This window comes from Dermacentor albipictus, unplaced genomic scaffold (assembly GCF_038994185.2).
Source record: "Dermacentor albipictus isolate Rhodes 1998 colony unplaced genomic scaffold, USDA_Dalb.pri_finalv2 scaffold_12, whole genome shotgun sequence".
Taxonomy (NCBI): Eukaryota; Metazoa; Arthropoda; class Arachnida; order Ixodida; family Ixodidae; genus Dermacentor; species Dermacentor albipictus.
Window position 1 is genome coordinate 14,387,727 of NW_027225566.1, and position 20,983 is coordinate 14,408,709.

A 20,983-nucleotide genomic window follows, 5' to 3' on the forward strand; every position below is an offset into this window, starting at 1 on the left:
TTGTTGCAGCAGCATCACCGAGGGTCACTGCCCAGACATGATTCACTTGGTACGCCCCAATGCACACAACTTCCGGTAGCAGGCCCGTAGGCGTTAAAGCATCCCTAAAGTCCTCGACCTTATACGGTCTCGCTCGTACGTCACCATGTAGAAACACGGTGTTATTAACAATTCGTCCTTTTGGCAGCTGAGGCAAAATAAACTGGTAGTCGGTTTCTTCGTCGTTGCTAAACCTGTTTCCACGGCCAAAAGTGACCGCTGTCGCTGCTCCACTGGAGCCCATGATTCCGCTGACCGCTCAGCTCGGCTGCCGGAAGCAGAATGCATCACTGAGCTATTTCGGCGGAACGAGTAACAAAGTCATGAGGCGCTAAGCGATTGCTGGGTTCCCACGAACCACCATCTAAGGTATCCGCAGTAAGGAAACTTCTTAAAATATTCGCTCCACCATTTGCTGTAGGCTACGTACTCTTCTATTAATGTTAAACAGTGGTGTATCGTGGAAGTAACAGAAAAGCTCACAATGCTGTCCGAATTACTGTTTGTATTATTATGCACAACGGTTAAAAAAACGCACTTTGAATATGCCGAAACCCAGGTTCCAATCAGGGACCTTTAGATATTCAGTCTAACGCTCTCCCAACCGAGCTTTTTCGGCGGAACGGGTAACAAAATCATGAGGCGCTACGCGATGGCTGGGTTCCCACGAACCGCCATCTATGTATACGCAATAAGGAAACATGTTTTTAAAATATTCGCTCCACCATTTGCTCTAGGCTACGCACGCTTCTATTAATGTTAAACAGTGGCGTATAGTGGAAGTAACAAAAAAGCTCACAAAAATGCTGTCTGAATTGCTGTTTTTATTGTTATGCACAACGGCTAAAAAAATGCCCTATGAATATGCCGAAACCCGGGATCGAACCAGGGACCTTTAGATCTTCAGTCTAACGCTCTCCCAACTGAGCTATTTCGGCTTTTTTTTCTTTGTTGCCTGCTTAGACATTAACACACACACAAAAAAAACACAAATTCATATACACAGTGCACCCACATCACATCAGGTGGGATGGTCGCTAAAATTTCTTGAGGCACACCAGCTCATCAAGGATGCTAACCCAGTCTGGGGTTTCGCCTTGTGCACGATACACTTCTCGTAATAGTGACATACTTTCAATGAAGTTCTCTCGCGCAGAACACACATTCACATCAGCATGACGTACAGCCATTCTTGTTTTCCACAAACTGTGGAGGCCCAGCAACATGAACATGTCGAACGGTGGCCCGTCATCGCTTTCAACTGGAAGGAACCGAATTCCATAGGGGTTTATGGGGAGTTCTTTTTTAAGAGTGCGCTGCAAGATGTCCCCGTGAAAGACAGCGTCCCAACACTCAATGAATGTGTGTTCAATTGTTTCAGGCTTTTTACACAGCAGGCAATTGGTAGTCCAGGGTACGAATATTCCTTTCTGTTCTAGCCATCCTTTAACGGGGAGGGTGTTCGTGTGTAGGTGGAAAAAGAAAGTTTTCGCAGCAGGTCTTACATGCATCCTTTTGACTCGTTTCAGCACATCTTTTCCTGGGCCTCCACAGTGAACACTCCTATACAGTGGGATAGGTAACATGCTGTCAACTAAATCTGCGTACAGTTTCTTTCTTCTCACTGAGCACAAATACTCCAGCGAAAAACGTGCGCAGAGTATTCTAAAAGATGCAACGATCTCACGATAGTAACCAGTCGCTCTAGTGATAGCACTAGATGTGGACGCAACAAATTCAGGCAGTTCTGTTGCCATTTTCGCCTGAATGACTGTACGGAGAAAAACATTTCTTTCATCTCGCAGGAAGATGAACCGCGATACGACCTGTCTAATGAACAAGTGTGAGAGCCCAAGGCCCCCATTTCGAACTGTGCGAAAAAGATTTGTTCGACTGGATCGCTCCCAAGTGGAGTTCCAGATGAAGATAGCAAACACTCGATGCATTTTTTGAACGTTTACACGGGGCATGAACATTACTTGCAGTATGTAACAAACTTTGGCAATAAAAAAAAACATTGCAAGCTGAAGCACGTGCAAACACTGACAATCCCCGGCCCTGCCATCCATTTATCTTTTCTTTCATTGATTCTATTTGTCCGGTCCACAACTGTGTCGAGTCCCGATAGTGTTCAAGGGGCACTCCTAGATACAGTGAAGGCACTGTAGTCCACTGCATACCGGCGAATCTTGTGGGTGTCGCGTCCCAGCTTCCATGCCATATCCCAACACTTTTTTCGAAGTTTATCTGGGCACCAGTGTACCTACAAAAAAATCTTGCAAGGCGGACAGCCTCGACCACGCTTTCCCTGTCTTCACAAAAGACGGCGACGTCATCTGGATAAGCTAGCATTTTAACTTCTGCGGCGTGCAGCCTAAAACCACGAATGTTTTCATCCCGTATGACCGCCATACAAAAGGGTTCGAGGTACAGGGCAAAAAGCAAAGGAGACAAGGGACAGCCTTGCCGTACAGACGAGCGGACTGGCACCCGTGAACTAAGACACTTGTTAACTATAAGCTGCGTGTAACAGTCTTCATAGGCCATTTTAACGCCATCTACAATGACGCTCCCAACATTATAGTACTGCAGTATAGCGGAAAGCACCTCATGTGACACCCGGTCGAACGCCTTCGCAAGGTCTAGCTGCAACATGGCCACCCGACCCCCAATGGCATCACAACATTCGAGCACATTCCTTGCAATGTGGGTGTTCGTGAACATGGTGCGGCCTTTAATGCCACACGTCTGGTGTGGCCCTACAAGCTGCTGAATCAGGCTTTGAAATCGTCGAGCCACTACTTTCATAAATATTTTGTAATCTGTGTTGGTCAGACTTATCGGTCTGTATGAACCTACTGAAAGGAGCTTTTCCCGGTCATCGGTTTTCGGAATTAATACTATGTGTGAAGTCCGGAATGAGGGTGGTACTTTTTTAAATTCATACGCCTCTGAGAGTAGTCGGTGCAATATACACGCAAACTCCTGAGTGAATGCCTTGTAAAAAGCGGCGCCTAGGCGGTCCGGCCCTGGCGATTTGCCTGATGGCAGTTCTTCTATCGCCCTTTCGATCTCGGAGACAGCTATTGGTATCTCAAGACTTTCTCTAACGTCGTCATCCAACCTTGGCATCTCGCTCATGAATTCACTCTCGAAGACCAGTCCAGAACACGTCACATTGCCGAACAATTCGCGATAGTGCTCCACGAAAGCTTTCTCAATCGACGAAGCGTCTGACTTCACCTCGTTTTGAAGACGTATCTGGTGGATCTCATTTCTTGACGCTTGACGCTTTTCATCGCTCATTGCCCGTTTGTTTGGTATCTCACCCATCCATAGGCGTTCGCTTCTAGCGCGTATAACTGCTGCTTTGTATCGCTCGGCGTCGATAACTTCAAGCTCGCGTCTTACTTTCTTTACGTTTTCAGCTAATAGATCGTGACCCGCATTTTGCGCGCTTGACAGATATTCTAGCTGTCTTTGCAGCTCTCTATGTTTCTGTAATTTATCGTGCTGAAGGCTGCTTCCTCTTTCTATTGCAATGAACTTAACTTGAATCTTAAATTCCTCCCTTGTGGCAGTAAAATATTCATCCTCATTTGTCATCAACTCTGTTATCTTTTCCTTAACTCTGCGCACAAATGGTTCATCATCAAGCAGCTTTTCATTCAATTTCCACATGTTCCAGTTGAATCGTGTTCTTTTAACTTTTTCCCCAATCGAGAAGCTTACCAAGCTATGGTCCGGGAACGATTGCGGCTCGACGTTATAACTATTACAAAGGGTGATCAAGTCGTCACAAACATAAACTCTGTCCAGCCTTGCTCAGCTATATCGTTGAATGTGCGTGTACTGCGGAATCATACCATCAGTGAGGACAAGGCCCACATCTTCTAAGTTGTGGTCTTCAATTAGTCTGCTCAAAAGGAGAGCACTTTTATCGCGAACCCTTTCCCTTTCTAGTCGGTCTTTCGGAGAACACACACAGCTAAAATCACCAAGAAATATGACGCAGCGATCACATTTTAAATATTGCTCGATACATTCAAAAAACAAAAATCGATCATTCACATTGTTTGGCGCATAAACGCATACGAGCCGCCACAAATCGGGAGAAAAAGAAAAATCTACAATAAGCAAGCGGCCAGTTTCAGAAACAGTTACACTTTGTTCAATAATACCAGCACTCTTCCGTATTAAGAACGCACATCCGCCTGAGGTGCCATTCGCATGGCACACGCACACATTGTAATGCGCCGTGAAAGGTGCCACCATGCGATCGGTCTGCTCTTGGGTTTCGACCTTAGTTTCTTGTAAGGCGACTACATCGAGTTCCTTCTCCATACACAAGCGGCTAAGTTGAAATTGCCGCCTTCGTGCTCCAAGGCCACGAACATTTAACGTGGCAACTCTCAGTGCTCTATCTAGTTTCACCGCCATTTATCTGCAAAAGCAAGCCGATCGCACGGTGCCGCTGAAGAACAAGCGATCCGGACACACTGTAGAAAAAATTGCATGCATAACCTTTGCACTGAAAACCGCTCAGTCCACACGCGTACCTTTAGAGCGTACGCGAAGCCCGATACCAAAAAGGACGCCATCTCTTCATGACGTTAGTCCGGGCGCCCCAGTAGGCGCCGGGTCCTACTTAGGCGGTTTTGCCGCCGGCCATCTGTCCGGCGGGATGTTTGGCTTCAGGCGCACGGGCACACGACGACCCGCCTGCACTTTTGGCGGCGGCTCGTCTTTGGCCCCGTTGTCAATGTTGCCGTCCAGGTTGCCGTCCAGGATGCCGGTCGAGTCCCTCGCTCTTTTCATAGCCGCATTGCTTGCACTCGATTCTTCGACGTCCATCAAGGGAGTTGCCGGTCCGGGCTCCGTGGCGGCCTCCTCGGCAGTGGCGGATTTTGCGGCCGATTCTTCTTTGGCTCCTTCGTCGCATGCCCTTTGCACTGCATCTTTCGTGCCCGTAGGCAGCACATTTACCACCTTCCGGATTTAGCAGCCGGCACAGAAGGCGTTGCAACTGTGTCCGCCGGTGGTACTAGCACGCGGGAAGCCTCATCAACGTCAGCCTCGTCCATTAACAGGTCAGCCACGTCCTCTCGAAGCGCAGGCCCTGCGACGGATGCGTAAGTCTTAACACATTCCGTATCCTGGTGGCCGTAGCGACGGCATACTGCACATCTCGGGACGCGGCAGTCACGTCGGACATGTCCGGTGTTTCAGCACTTCAGGCAAAGGGGTGCTCTGCCCGGTACCACAACAAGGGTGTGCTCACCAGCTACACGAAGTTGATGGGGCAGGTCTTCTATGGTCATACCCGCCTTCAGAACCAGGGACACCGCCCGTGTCGAAAATGCTTTATCTTGAACTCCTTGAACACGCCACTTCTCATGGAAAACGTCCGTGACCTTTCCGAACGGTAACAGGGCTGTCCGTATATCCTCGTCCGACACGTTATGAAGCATCCAATGCAGCTTCAGCCGCACGGCCTGATTGGCTGGATCAACGACAATGCACCGATGTTCATTCACCTTGAGGTTCTTGGCGCTTGAAAGCTTTTTCACGCCTTCGTCGCTCTTGAAAGTAACCGCCCAAACGTGGCCCATCTGATACGCCCCTAGGGCGATGACATCAGCAAGTAGGCCTAAGCTAGCCAACATATTTTATTTATTTATTTTTACTCTCATACCCACAGCGCCATTTAGGCATTACAGTGGGGGGGTTACATACATCAATGTAAGCAGCTTATGGCATCGAATAAACAGTATTATGCTATACAATACAATGAAAGAGAAAAAGAGAAAAAAAAAAACGCAAAAATGACATGACAAAAATGGTACATCAGGATATCAATGTACAGCACGCAGGAAACGGCATCATAGAATTAAGTAATAAAGCACTATATAATGATAGCAAACTCTGCAATTACTGCATACTGAAAAATAAAGAAGAAAATTTCAAAGAGCATTTGCAAAATGTTCATTATTAAGTATACTAACTACGGCAGCAGGCAGTCGATTCCATGCTAAAATGGTTTTGGGGAAAAAGGTGCTTTTGAAAAGTTTAGTTCTACAAGTGTATTCCCTAACCTTGAGCTCGTGATCTGTTCGTCTGGATATATAATGTGGCTGAAGAATATACTTATTACGGTCTATTCCGATTTGGCCATAAAATATATTGTGAAAAAGTTTCAAGCGTAATGTCTGCCTTCTCTTTTCTAAGGTGTCCCATTTTAATGTTTGTTTTGCGCTAGTAATACTAAGGTTTCTGTCATAGTTGCCGATTACGTACCGTGCTGCTATATTCTGAACTCTCTCAAGTTTATCTCGGTCGGTACACGTAGGAGGGTCCCATACGGTACATCCATATTCTAAAATGGGTCTAACATAGCTTTTGTACAGAAGATCGCGAGCCTGCTGGGGAAAGAGTTTTGTATTGCGCCGTAGAAATCCTAACACTTTGCATGCCTTTGCTGTAATGAAATCAACATGCCTGTGCCAACACATGGACGGCGTGAGGAATACACCCAAGTACTTGTACTCGTGAACAATCTGCAATGGGGAACCGGAGAGATAATATACGGCTTCTGGCATACACTTTTTAGTAAAGCGCATGTGGACAGTTTTCTGTGTGTTTATTTGCATATGTGACTCCCTGCACCAGTTTTGTAGTTCAACTAAATCATTTTGCAAGATAACAGTATCGGCAATGCTTGTAATTTCTCTATATATTATCAGATCATCAGCAAACAATCTTACGGAAGAAACAATAGTGTTGGGAAGGTCATTTATAAACAATAAGAAAAGCAATGGGCCCAATACCGAGCCCTGGGGGACGCCAGACGTTACGCGGGCCGCACTAGATTCTGCGCCATTTACCACTACATGCTGAAACCGCAAAGAAAGGTATTCCTGAATCCATGCAATTACTTGGTCATTGATATTAAACCAGCGTAGTTTACATACAAGCAATTTGTGATCCACCAGGTCAAAAGCTTTTCTAAAATCTACAAACACCGAGTCAACACAAGAACGAGCATCCAGTGCACCACAAACTTCATGAACGAATTCTGTTAATTGAGTTGTACAGGAAAGCCCTTGCCTGAAACCATGCTGTTTCTGATTCAGGAGGTTATGATTGGTAATGTGTGTCATTATGTTACTGCACAAGATGTGCTCTAATACTTTGCAGACAATACTTGTTAGAGATATCGGTCTGTAATTGCCGACCAGTTCGCGAGGCCCCGATTTATACACTGGCACAACGCACGCCATCTTCCATTCATTAGGTAGGACCCCGGTGTTCAATGACTTCGAGTACAGTATCTTAAGAAAGGGAGGGATGAACGACGCACACAATTTGAGAAAAGCGCCCGTCAATCCATCAGGCCCCCCTGCTTTACTGGAGTCTATACGTTCAAGAAGAGACCGTATTCCAGTTTCATCAATAATTATATCATCCATGTTTTCGATGATCTCATTAGTAGACGGATGCGGAATTGCGCTCGAGGCACTGGGTGAGAAAATGGAAGCAAAAAACTTGTTGAAGCAGTTGGCTTTTTCTAAGCTATTTTCAATTTCCACTCCGTCATGCTGAAGTGATGGAATACATACTTTGTCTTTTCTGTTATACTTGACAAGATTCCAGAATAGCTTTTTTGTAGTTTCAAATCGAGAAGGCAAAGCACCAAAGAATTCTTGTTTTGCCTGGTGGATTTTTGTTTGCAGCGTTCTGGTTATGGTCGCAAGTTGATCGCAAGTTTCCGAAATGGAGTTTCTTTTATATTTCCTGTATATCCTATTTCTTTTACTAGTGAGGCGTCGCAGCTCACCATTAAACCATGGCTTAGATTTTGCGCGCCGTTTGGTCTGCACCCACGACGGCACATAGTTTTCCTGCATCTCAAGCATTTTTGCTTTGAAAAGTCCCCATAACTCATCAACGCCGATTGTCTCAGAAAGTATTTCGAATTTTGGGAGGAATTCCTGTAATGCAAGTCCTATTTCATTTATGTTGGCTTGGCTGTAATTATACATCCTTCGGGCTCCCGAGCTTTGCGTCTTTTCGTACGTCAACTTCATTTCACAAACCACAGCTTTATGGTCGCTAATACCTGGAACCACCAAAACTTTCCTAATCCAATTTGGCTGATTAGTTAAAATTAAGTCTAAAACGTTATTTTGTCTCGTACCTTCTGTTACCACCTGGGTTAAGGAAAAACTGCTTAGTATCATCAACAATTCCTTTGCCACTGCAGATGTAGCCCTAGTATTAGAAGGGTGCTTATTCCAAGAAAGCTCTGGGATGTTAAAGTCCCCGCCAATGACAAGGTAATCTGTATTGACTGTCTCTATCGTCTTTGAAAAATCAGACAAGAAAGCAAGAGGGCTTGAAGGAGGCCTATAAAATGAACATACTGATAATGTTTTCCCGTTTGGTAACCGAATCTTGCACCATATATCCTCGCAATTTGGGCTGCCGATATCAAGAGCATAACAAGAAAGCAATGTGTGAACAAGTATAAAGACCCCACCACCATGACGGTTTCTATCGTTCCTAAAGCATGTGTAGCCGCTTGGAAAGACTTCATTGCTCGTTATTTCTTCATCTAGCCATGATTCCGTTCCAAGCACTACAGTTGGTTTGGTCATGCACAGAAGGTTGTGGAAATCATCTATTTTGTTCTTGATACTACGGCAGTTGACAACAAGGAAAGTTACATCTGCTACGGAGCTGTGCATGCGTCATGTCGTTTGCACAACCTGGCCCCTACCTTCATCATATACATATGCTTGCCCGTTAATAAACAGCTTATCATATTTTAGGTTTGCGCGAGCACCGTCAAGGGCATTCCTTTTGCCGAATTCCCAAAGAAACTTTCGTTTTCTGCGCACTGCCTCTGAAAAATCTTCTGATATACTAATATTCGATCCTTTTAGTTTCTTGGCGTTGGCTAGAATCGCTTGTTTATCTTTAAACATTGAAAACATTGCAATGAGCGGCCGAGGTTTATTGGCCTGGAACCGGCCGAGTCTGTGTGCCCTTTCAATCTGCACTGGTGCTAGTCCTAAACGTGATACAATTTCTTGTACTTTTTTCTCGGAGACAGCGGACAGTTCACGACTTTCACTGTCAGGGACACCATAAAATATCAGGTTACATCGCCTGCTGCGGTTTTCCAAGTCGTCTATTTTGCGGGATAAGGCCTTCACCGTGCTGTGGGTATCTTCAGTTTTCTTCCTACATTCAGTAACAGCTCCTCTTAGGTTTGCGAACTGTGTTATTGCAGTTTCCACAGAATCTAATCGTGACTTAAGCTCTTCTATAGCTATTTGTCCTTGATTCTGCGATGTTTCGATAGCCTGTAATTTGGCCTTTATTTCCCTTTGGCCATCCAAAATTAGATTCAGCGTTTCAGCAGTAGTTGGGCCAGGATTTAGCTCTATGTCACCGCACAGGAATAAAAGCAAGAAATACAATGCATATCTTCGCAGTAAAAAGAAACGACGTTTGGCATGACAACGCACAGTACGGTACTCTGAATGCACACTTAAACCACGGGGCGTAACCGGCACCATGAATACGTAAAAGGTGAAACTCTCATTAGAATAATCACCAACCTGCGTTAGCAGAAGAAAATGCGTGAGTGGCACAATCATGTTGGTGCCGGCCTCACGCCCCGATGCTGCACTGATCCAGTCCGCCTTTTGTACACCGTAGACATGGCCGTCATCCGCCCAAGGTTCGTTGACCAAAAGTCGGCACTGTCCAAACAAGGTAGCTGGGCACACATCGAAGTCGCTGCCGCCGAAGCTTGCGTGCTCCATCCTGAATGCCGTAGTCGTCGATACACGACCCTCTGCGCCTGCGCTGCCTTTGCGATGAGGTGGCTGTGCGTCGGTGCAGCAGATAACCTGCGTTAGCAGAAGAAAATGCGTGAGTGGCACAATCATGTTGGTGCCGGCCTCACGCCCCGATGCTGCACTGATCCAGTCCGCCTTTTGTACACCGTAGACATGGCCGTCATCCGCCCAAGGTTCGTTGACCAAAAGTCGGCACTGTCCAAACAAGGTAGCTGGGCACACATCGAAGTCGCTGCCGCCGAAGCTTGCGTGCTCCATCCTGAATGCCGTAGTCGTCGATACACGACCCTCTGCGTCTGCGCTGCCTTTGCGATGAGGTGGCTGTGCGTCGGTGCAGCAGATAACCTGCGTTAGCAGAAGAAAATGCGTGAGTGGCACAATCATGTTGGTGCCGGCCTCACGCTCCCATCAATTCGCTCCCATCTCGGAAATGTTCCACACGATACGGCCTGGCACGCACATCCCCATGCAGAAAAACTGTATTTAAAACCATCCGACCTGTCGGCAATTGAGGCAGCAAAACTTGGTATTCCGAGTCTTCTGAGGCAAAACTCCTGGTACCCCGGCCCTGCTGGGCCGCTGAAGCCGCTCCTACAGAGCTCAGGATCGGCACGTCCGCTCGCTAGCGCGGCAGAAAGCCGACTCCCGAGCTATTTCGACGGAACGAGAGACGAAATCATGAGGCGCTAAGCGATTGCTGGGTTCCCACGAACCACCGTCTAAGGTATCCGCATTAAAGAAACCTTTCTTAATATATTCGCTCCACCATTCGCTGCAGGTTGCGCACGCTTCTATTAATGTTAAACAGGGGCTTATCGTGGAAGTAACAAAAAAGCTCACAATGCTGTCTGAATTGCTGTTTGTATTGTTATGCACAAAGGCTAAAAAAATGCACTATGAAGATGCCGAAACCCAGGATCCAACCAGGGACCTTTAGAACTTCAGTCTAACGCTCTCCCATCCGAGCTATTTCGGCGGAACGGGTAACAAAATCATGCGGCGCTACGCGATGTCTGGGCTCCCACGAACCACCGTCTAAGGTATCCGCAGTAAGGAAACATCTTTTTAAAATATTCGCTCCACCATTTGCTCTAGGCTTCGCACGCTTCTATTAATGTTAAACAGTGGCGTATCGCGGAAGTAACAGAAAAGCTCACAATGCTGTCTGAATTGCTGTTTGTATTGTTATGCACAAAGGCTAAAAAAAACGCACTATGAATATGCCGAAACCCAGGATCCAACCAGGGACCTTTAGAACTTCAGTCTAACGCTCTCCCATCCGAGCTATTTCGGCGGAACGGGTAACAAAATCATGCGGCGCTACGCGATGTCTGGGCTCCCACGAACCACCGTCTAAGGTATCCGCAGTAAGGAAAGATCTTTTTAATATATTCGCTCCACCATTTGCTCTAGGCTTCGCACGCTTCTATTAATGTTAAACAGTGGCGTATCGCGGAAGTAACAGAAAAGCTCACAATGCTGTCTGAATTGCTGTTTGTATTGTTATGCACAACGGCTGAAAAAAATGCACTATGAAGATGCCGAAACCCAGGATCCAACCAGGGACCTTTAGAACTTCAGTCTAACGCTCTCCCATCCGAGCTATTTCGGCGGAACGGGTAACAAAATCATGCGGCGCTACGCGATGTCTGGGCTCCCACGAACCACCGTCTAAGGTATCCGCAGTAAGGAAACATCTTTTTAAAATATTCGCTCCACCATTTGCTCTAGGCTTCACACGCTTCTATTAATGTTAAACAGTGGCGTATCGCGGAAGGAACAGAAAAGCTCACAATGCTGTCTGAATTGCTGTTTGTATTGTTATGCAGAACGGCTAAAAAAATGCACTATGAAGATGCCGAAACCCAGGATCCAACCAGGGACTTTTAGAACTTCAGTCTAACGCTCTCCCATCAGAGCTATTTCGGCGGAACGGGTAACAAAATCATGCGGCGCTACGCGATGTCTGGGCTCCCACGAACCACCGTCTAAGGTATCCGCAGTAAGGAAACATCTTTTTAAAATATTCGCTCCACCATTTGCTCTAGGCTTCGCACGCTTCTATTAATGTTAAACAGTGGCGTATCGCGGAAGTAACAGAAAAGCTCACAATGCTGTCTGAATTGCTGTTTGTATTGTTATGCACAAAGGCTAAAAAAAACGCACTATGAATATGCCGAAACCCAGGATCCAACCAGGGACCTTTAGAACTTCAGTCTAACGCTCTCCCATCCGAGCTATTTCGGCGGAACGGGTAACAAAATCATGCGGCGCTACGCGATGTCTGGGCTCCCACGAACCACCGTCTAAGGTATCCGCAGTAAGGAAACATCTTTTTAAAATATTCGCTCCACCATTTGCTCTAGGCTTCGCACGCTTCTATTAATGTTAAACAGTGGCGTATCGCGGAAGTAACAGAAAAGCTCACAATGCTGTCTGAATTGCTGTTTGTATTGTTATGCACAAAGGCTAAAAAAAACGCACTATGAATATGCCGAAACCCAGGATCCAACCAGGGACCATTAGATCTTCAGTCTAACGCTCTCCAAACTGAGCTATTTCGGCTTTCTCTTATTTTTTTATTCGCTGAATGGTACATCACACGTTAAAGAACACCAGAACAAAACGCATTTACAGAAAATATGACACTGAAAAATGTTTAAAAGCGTGAAACACTCTTTGTTTGACGTGGGGATGATTATAATGACATGAGGTTATTCAGAACGGGTAGCCATTCCGGCTGTTCTTCGCATGCGCAATATACATCCCTGGTGTGGCTGGGCGTGCGTTTACATCCGCATGCGTCAACGCCATACATGTCTTCTAAATTGCGTGCATACTCAACAACATAAACATATCATACGGTATGCCACTTTAACACTGAGCCGGCAGAAAACGAATACCGTACAGTGTTATAGGGTGGTCTTTCTTTAAAGTTCGCTGAAGGATGTGCCAGTGAAATACGGCATCCCAACATTCCAAAAAGATGTGATCAATACTTTACGGCTTACGGCACAAGAGGCAATTAGTACTCCACGGAACAAATTGGCCCTTTTCCTCTACCGATGGTTTCACGGGCAACATACCAGTATGTAGCTGAAAAAAAAAAAGGTCTTGGCTGATCGCCGTACTACCATTCTTTTGATTCTTTTAAAGACATCTTTTCCGGGCCCGATTGCATACATGGTACGATACAAGGGTTCTGGCATCATTACGTCGATAAGATCTTTATACAGCCGTTTTTTCTTAACTTCGCACAAGTACTGAAGAGAAAAACGAACCTTTAATATACTGAACGCCGATACTACTTCACGCATATAACCACGTATACCCATTCGCCCCGCACAAGAAGTCGATAAAATGAATTTAGGTAAATAACAGCATAGTTTAACTTGTAACATGGTGCGCAAGAATGGATGACTCTAATCACGTAGAAAAGTAAACCTCGACACTATGGCTCTTACAAACAAATGGGCCAATACCAGCCCACCAGCTATCACTGATCGAAAAAGATTTGTACTACTCGTGCGTTCCCATTGAGATCCCCAAACAAAAGTGGCAAAGATTCTGCGTATCTTCTGAATGTTTAGCCTATTCATGCACAGCACCTGAAGCACGTACCAAACTTTCGCTGCTAAAAAGATATTGCAGACTGTTGACCGGGCGAATATCGAGAAGTTTTTCACTCCCCACTTATTTACTTTCTCTCTCAGCATTTCTGTTTCGTCCATCCAATATTCATCTGCATCTTTACATCCCTCTAGTGGCACCCCGGGATACTTTGTGGGTACGTCCCTCCATCTCACATTTTCGAACAAATCTGCCATTGCCTTCCAGGTGCCATGCCACAGACCTACACATTTATCCCACTTTATTGCACTACCGGACCACTTGCAGTACTTGTCGACTACTCTCACAGCTTCGCTAATACTTTCTCTGTTTTCACAGAAAATTGCAATGTCATCAGCATAAGACAATAATTTGACCTCGGCCATCATAAGCTTAAAACCACGTACTTTGTTATTGTGAATTATGCTCAAACAAAAGGGCTCTAAGTAAATAGCGAACAATAAAGGAGAAATTGGACACCCCTGGCGAACGCTCCTGGCAATATGAATACTTTCAGTGACTTCTTTGTTAATGGCAATGTTAGCCTCACAATTTTTTTATGACATTTTCACACCTTCCAAGATAACATTCCCGTCATTCACATGTTCCAATACTTTAAAAAGTAGGTCATGCACTACGCGATCGAAAGCCTTTTCGAGGTCTAATTGCAACATCGCGATTTTCCTGCCCCATGCATCACAGCATTTTAGGATGCTCCTCGCTGTGTGAATGTTCGTTCCTATTGTTCTGCCCTTTATGCCACACGTTTGGTGAGGTCCTACGATTACTTGTTTTACAGTCTGCAGTCTTTTGGCTAGCACCTTCATGAACACCTTATGATCTACATTGGTGAGGCTTATAGGACGATAAGCACTCACCGATAAAACCTTCACTGGATCATCACTTCTGGGTATCAGTACAATATGCGACCTTCTAAAGGATGGTGGTGCATCTTTTATTTCGTACACCTCAGCGAAGAGCCGCCAAAGAGCCTTCGAGAGGTCATGCTTAAACGCCTTATAAAAAGCAGCACCAAGTCCGTCTGGACCGGGCGTTTTCCCTTCACTTAGATCGTCTATTGCTCTTTCTATTTCGGTTAAGCCAAGTGGCATTTCAAGGCGTACTTTGGTTTCGGTATCTAAAGTAGGCATTGGTGTCAAAAATTCACCGTGTAAAGAGGCCTCACTTTTACCGCTGCATCTCAGCAATCCTTTGTAGAATTCGACAAACGCTTGTTGGATCATCAATTTGTCCCTTGTAATCTCTTCACGGTACGTTATCTGCGTTATTTCCTTACGTGAAGCGTACCGCTTCTCCTCGCTCAAGGATCGCTTCGTCGGTGTTTCGCCGAGCCAGAGGTGCTCTGCGCGTGCGCGTAAAACTGCGCCTCTGTATTTTTCTATATCCATTATTTCAAACTGATTCTTTATTTTTCTTATTTCTTCATTGAAAGTGCCTGGCTGCGCGCTTTCGACTGTCAACAAGAATTCCAGCGGACACTGTACTTCCCTTTCTTTTCTTTTTCTCATTCTGGTGTAAAATGGAAGATCTCTAGATAGCGCTAATTTTTACTTCTTCCTTAAACCGCTCCCACGCGTCAACAAGTCTCCCCGACTCAAACAAGTGCAATTTTTCTATAACTACTTTCACATTGTCTACAAAGACTTTATCGTTAAGTAATTTGTTATTGAGTTTCCACAACTGCCACGAAAAACCTGACCTGCTTTTTTTTACGCCCATTGAAAACATCACGACACTGGTCAGTAAACGCTACCGGCTTAACCTCATAACTGTTGCAAAGTGGTACAAGCACGTCTGCCACGTACGCTCTGTCTAAACGTGAGTGGCAATCACGTTGGAAATGTGTATAGACAGTGCCACTTCCTTTTTGCAGTACATTTCCAACATCATCTAGTCACTCCAGCATAATCGTAGATAAAAACAAAGCACTTTGATCCAAAACTGGCAATCCCTTGCTCCTATCTTCCTTGAGGTATACACAGTTAAAATCACTGAGCAGAATCACTTTTCTTTCACATTTAAAATATGGTTCAACAGTTGCAAAAAACCTGTGACAATCTTTAACGCTATTTGGTGCATATACACAAATGACGCGCCATTTCTCAAACAAAAACAGAAAATCACAAAATACAATACGGCCGTCTTCACTAGAATAAACATATTCTTCCACAAGACCTAAAGAACTACGCAAAAAAATGGCGCAGCCTCCAGAGGTGCCAAGGGAGTGACATTCGCAAACGTTGTACAAATACCTAAAAGGTTCGGCCATGCGATCCGTTTGCTCCTGAGTTTCAACCTTGGTCTCCTGAACAGCTATCAAGTCAAGGTCATACTAGCGGAAGAGACGACTGACCTGATATTGCCTTCGTCTAGACCGCAGTCCACGAACGTTCAATGTGGCAACCCGTAACGCGGTTCTAGATTGCGAAGTCCGCGTGCCAGTAGGAACGGATCGCATGGTTCCTACCTCACACATAGGCCCGGCGTCGCCGGTGCAAGAGCTTGGAGGACTTGCGGGTATACACACACACGGCGTGCACCCGCCACACACGTCACATGACGCTGAAGTCATTCAAGCCGTGTCCTTTTCCGTCTATGGTCTTAAGGCCCTTGGTTGAAGCACAACCCTCGTTGCTAGGAGGGTGGCTTCCGCGGCGGTCGGGTGCCCGCTCCGATGTTAGGTATGGGCTTAGTGGTGGGTCACCTGCCCGTCGCCACCTTCGTCGCCGGCTCACTTCCTGCCCCCTTGCCTAGTCGGCGGCCGTCAGGAGCGACCTCTTCAATCGGTCGCTTTGGAGTTGCGCCACTTACGCCTGCACTCACGACGTCCATGTCTTCTGGCTGGTAGTTTGACGCGGTGGTATCCTTTCCTTCGTCTTTGTTGTTTTCGTCTATTGGAGCATGGTTGACCGCTTTGGTTGGCTCGATAGAATGCCCGACCTCATCCGCGCGTTCCACATTTTTTTCTTTCTCCGCCGACAATTTAGAAAGGGGCGTGTACACAGGCTCCCCCATTCTGCTGCTGGCTGCTTCCTCTGCGTCAACTTGGTCCATGATGTGCTCCGAGACACGGTCTGCTGTAACCGTACCTGCCACCTTAGCATATGTCTGAGTGCAATCGTTGTCTTCATGACCATAGCGCCTGCACTGACGCACCGCGGTATTCGACAGTCATGTCTAATATGCCCCGCTCGGCAACACCGTAGGCACAGTGGCGCTCGGCCTGGCACAACCAGAAGCGTTGTCATGCCACCCACTCGAAGCTGATGTGGTAGGTCCTCGATAGTAACTCCGCTTTTCAGTTGCAGTGCTACGGTACGAGTCGAAGTTCCTTTGTCCGTGATACCACGGACGCGCCATCGCTCCTTCGATACTTGTGTCACCTTCCCGCAAGCCGCAAACGCGGTGCGAACATCTTCATCCGGTACCTAATGCAAAAGCCAATGTAGCTTTAGCCGAACGTCTTGCTAATTTGGGTCGAAAACGAGGCATCGCCTCTCCTTTATCTTCATGTCACCAACGACGAGCATCTTCTTCATTCCTTCTGCTGCGCTGAAAGTCACCGCCCATACGTGGTTCATCTGGAAAGCCCCCAAAGCAAGCACCTCGGGCAGCATTCCCAGACGAACCATCGTGTCACGGACATATTCTATACGATAAGGTCTTGCCCTGATATCTCCGTGTAGAAAAACAGTAGTTGTAATACACGCACCTTTAGGTAACTGTGGCAGAACGACTTCATATCCTTGGTTTCCTTCGGCAAAAAACCTGTTTCCATGACCCATATGGGCTGCTGTATCAACTCCATCGGAGCTCATGGTCACGCAACCTTTCGCTAGCGCGTCCGGAAATGGAATCCAGCTGTTTCGGCGGAACGAGTAACAAAATCATGAGGCGCTAAGCGATGGCTGGGTTCCCACGAACCACCGTCTAAGGTATCCGCAATAAGGAAACGTTTCTTGAAATATTCGCTCCACCATTTGCTGTAGGCTGCGCACGCTTCTAATAATATCAAACAGTGGCGTATCGCGGAAGTAACAGAAAAGCTCACAATGCTGTCTGAATTCCTGTTGGTATTGTTATGCACAGCGGCTAAAAGAAACGCACTATGAATATGCCGAAACCCAGGATCCAACCAATAACCTTTAAATCTTCAATCTAACGCTCTCCCAACTGAGCTATTTCGGCGGAACGAGTAACAAAATCATGAGGCGCTAAGCGATGGCTGGGTTCTTACGAACCGCCATCTATGGTATCCGCAGTAAGTTAACTTTTGTTAAAATATTCGCTCCACCATTTGCTGTAGGCTGCGCACGCTTCTATTAATGTTAAACAGTGGCGTATCGCGGAAGTAACAGAAAAGTTGACAATGCTGTCTGAAGTGCAGTTTGTATTTTTATGCACAACGGTTAAAAAAAACGCACTATGAATATTCCGAAACCCAGGATCCAACCAGGGACCTTTAGATCTTCAGTCTAACGCTCGCCCAACTGAGCTATTTCGGCGGAACGAGTAACAAAATCATGAGGCGCTAAGCGATGGCTGGGTACCCCCGAACCCCCCTCCAAGGTATCCGCAGTAAGGAAACTTTTCCTAAAATGTTCCCTCCACCATTTGCTGTAGGCTGCGCACGCTTCTAATAATATCAAACAGTGGCGTATCGCGGAAGTAACAGAAAAGCTCACAATGCTGTCTGAATTCCTGTTGGTATTGTTATGCACAGCGGCTCAAAGAAACGCACTATGAATATGCCGAAACCCAGGATCCAACCAATAACCTTTAAATCTTCAATCTAACGCTCTCCTAACTGAGCTATTTCGGCGGAACGAGTAACAAAATCATGAGGCGCTAAGCGATGGCTGGGTTCTTACGAACCGCCGTCTATGGTATCCGCAGTAAGTTAACTTTTGTTAAAATATTCGCTCCACCATTTGCTGTAGGCTGCGCACGCTTCTATTAATGTTAAACAGTGGCGTATCGCGGAAGTAACAGAAAAGTTGACAATGCTGTCTGAAGTGCAGTTTGTATTTTTATGCACAACGGTTAAAAAAAACGCACTATGAATATTCCGAAACCCAGGATCCAACCAGGGACCTTTAGATCTTCAGTCTAACGCTCGCCCAACTGAGCTATTTCGACGGAACGGGTAACAAAATCATGAGGCGCTAAGCGATGGCTGGCTTCCCACGAACCCACCTCTAAGGTATCCGCAGTAAGAAAACTTTTCTTATGTTATTCGCTCCACCATTTGCTGTAGGCTGCGCGCGCTTCTATTAATGTTAAACAGTGGCGTATCGCGGAAGTAACAGAAAAGTTCACAATGCTGTCTGAAGTGCAATTTGTATTTTTATGCACAACGGTTAAAAAAAACGCACTATGAATATTCCGCAACCCAGGATCCAACCAGGGACCTTTAAATATTCTGTCTAACGGTCTCCCAACTAAGCTATTTCGACGGAACGGGTAACAAAATCATGAGGCGCTAAGCGATGGCTGGGTTCCCACGAACCCACCTCTAAGGTATCCGCAGTAAGAAAACTTTTCTTATGTTATTCGCTCCACCATTTGCTGTAGGCTGCGCGCGCTTCTATTAATGTTAAACAGTGGCGTATCGCGGAAGTAACAGAAAAGTTCACAATGCTGTCTGAAGTGCAATTTGTATTTTTATGCACAACGGTTAAAAAAAACGCACTATGAATATTCCGCAACCCAGGATCCAACCAGGGACCTTTAAATATTCTGTCTAACGGTCTCCCAACTAAGCTATTTCGACGGAACGGGTAACAAAATCATGAGGCGCTAAGCGATGGCTGGCTTCCCACGAACCCACCTCTAAGGTATCCGCAGTAAGAAAACTTTTCTTATGTTATTCGCTCCACCATTTGCTGTAGGCTGCGCGCGCTTCTATTAATGTTAAACAGTGGCGTATCGCGGAAGTAACAGAAAAGTTCACAATGCTGTCTGAAGTGCAATTTGTATTTTTATGCACAACGGTTAAAAAAAACGCACTATGAATATTCCGCAACCCAGGATCCAACCAGGGACCTTTAAATATTCTGTCTAACGGTCTCCCAACTGAGCTATTTCGACGGAACGGGTAACAAAATCATGAGGCGCTAAGCGATGGCTGGGTTCCCACGAACCGCCGTCTAAGGTATCCGAAGTAAGTTAACTTTGCTTAAAATATTCGCTCCACCATTTGCTGTAGGCTGCGCACGCTTCTATTAATGTTAAACAGTGGCGTATCGCGAAAGTGACAGAAAAGTTCACAATGCTGTCTGAAGTGCAGTTTGTATTTTTATGCACAACGGTTAAAAAAAACGCACTATGAATATTCCGAAACCCAGGATCCAACCAGGGACCTTTAGATATCCTGTCTAACGGTCTCCCAACTAAGCTATTTCGACGGAACGGGTAACAAAATCATGAGGCGCTAAGCGATGGCTGGGTTCCCACGAACCCACCTCTAAGGTATCCGCAGTAAGAAAACTTTTCTTAAGTTATTCGCTCCACCATTTGCTGTAGGCTGCGCACGCTTCTATTAATGTTAAACAGTGGCGTATCGCGGAAGTAACAGAAAAGTTGACAATGCTGTCTGAAGTGCAGTTTGTATTTTTATGCACAACGGTTAAAAAAAACGCACTATGAATATTCCGAAACCCAGGATCCAACCAGGGACCTTTAGATCTTCAGTCTAACGCTCGCCCAACTGAGCTATTTCGGCGGAACGAGTAACAAAATCATGAGGCGCTAAGCGATGGCTGGGTACCCCCGAACCCCCCTCCAAGGTATCCGCAGTAAGGAAACTTTTCCTAAAATGTTCCCTCCACCATTTGCTGTAGGCTGCGCACGCTTCTAATAATATCAAACAGTGGCGTATCGCGGAAGTAACAGAAAAGCTCACAATGCTGTCTGAATTCCTGTTGGTATTGTTATGCACAGCGGCTCAAAGAAACGCACTATGAATATGCCGAAACCCAGGATCCAACCAATAACCTTTAAATCTTCAATCTAACGCTCTCCCAACTGAGCTATTTCGGCGGAACGAGTAACAAAATCATGAGGCGCTAAGCGATGGCTGGGTTCTTACGAACCGCCGTCTATGGTATCCGCAGTAAGTTAACTTTTGTTAAAATATTCGCTCCACCATTTGCTGTAGGCTGCGCACGCTTCTATTAATGTTAAACAGTGGCGTATCGCGGAAGTAACAGAAAAGTTGACAATGCTGTCTGAAGTGCAGTTTGTATTTTTATGCACAACGGTTAAAAAAAACGCACTATGAATATTCCGAAACCCAGGATCCAACCAGGGACCTTTAGATCTTCAGTCTAACGCTCGCCCAACTGAGCTATTTCGACGGAACGGGTAACAAAATCATGAGGCGCTAAGCGATGGCTGGCTTCCCACGAACCCACCTCTAAGGTATCCGCAGTAAGAAAACTTTT

The 20,983-nt window shown here is 46.0% G+C and overlaps 1 long non-coding RNA gene and 8 other non-coding genes across 9 annotated transcripts in view; all 9 read right to left on the reverse strand.

Annotated features, from left to right (window-relative positions):
- LOC139051480 (uncharacterized) overlaps nucleotides 1-20,983 on the reverse strand; it is a 187,652-nt gene that overhangs the window by 76,691 nt on the left and 89,978 nt on the right. The gene's annotated exons all lie outside the window — the stretch shown is intronic.
- On the reverse strand, nucleotides 905-977 carry TRNAF-GAA (transfer RNA phenylalanine (anticodon GAA)). Its single transcript has one exon. It is a non-coding gene; the product is annotated as a tRNA-Phe (tRNA).
- On the reverse strand, nucleotides 10,812-10,884 carry TRNAF-GAA (transfer RNA phenylalanine (anticodon GAA)). Its single transcript has one exon. It is a non-coding gene; the product is annotated as a tRNA-Phe (tRNA).
- TRNAF-GAA (transfer RNA phenylalanine (anticodon GAA)) lies at nucleotides 11,130-11,202 on the reverse strand. The gene has a single exon. It is a non-coding gene; the product is annotated as a tRNA-Phe (tRNA).
- On the reverse strand, nucleotides 11,448-11,520 carry TRNAF-GAA (transfer RNA phenylalanine (anticodon GAA)). Its single transcript has one exon. It is a non-coding gene; the product is annotated as a tRNA-Phe (tRNA).
- TRNAF-GAA (transfer RNA phenylalanine (anticodon GAA)) lies at nucleotides 12,083-12,155 on the reverse strand. The gene has a single exon. It is a non-coding gene; the product is annotated as a tRNA-Phe (tRNA).
- Nucleotides 12,401-12,473, reverse strand: TRNAF-GAA (transfer RNA phenylalanine (anticodon GAA)). Its single transcript has one exon. It is a non-coding gene; the product is annotated as a tRNA-Phe (tRNA).
- On the reverse strand, nucleotides 17,971-18,043 carry TRNAF-GAA (transfer RNA phenylalanine (anticodon GAA)). Its single transcript has one exon. It is a non-coding gene; the product is annotated as a tRNA-Phe (tRNA).
- Nucleotides 20,190-20,262, reverse strand: TRNAF-GAA (transfer RNA phenylalanine (anticodon GAA)). The gene has a single exon. It is a non-coding gene; the product is annotated as a tRNA-Phe (tRNA).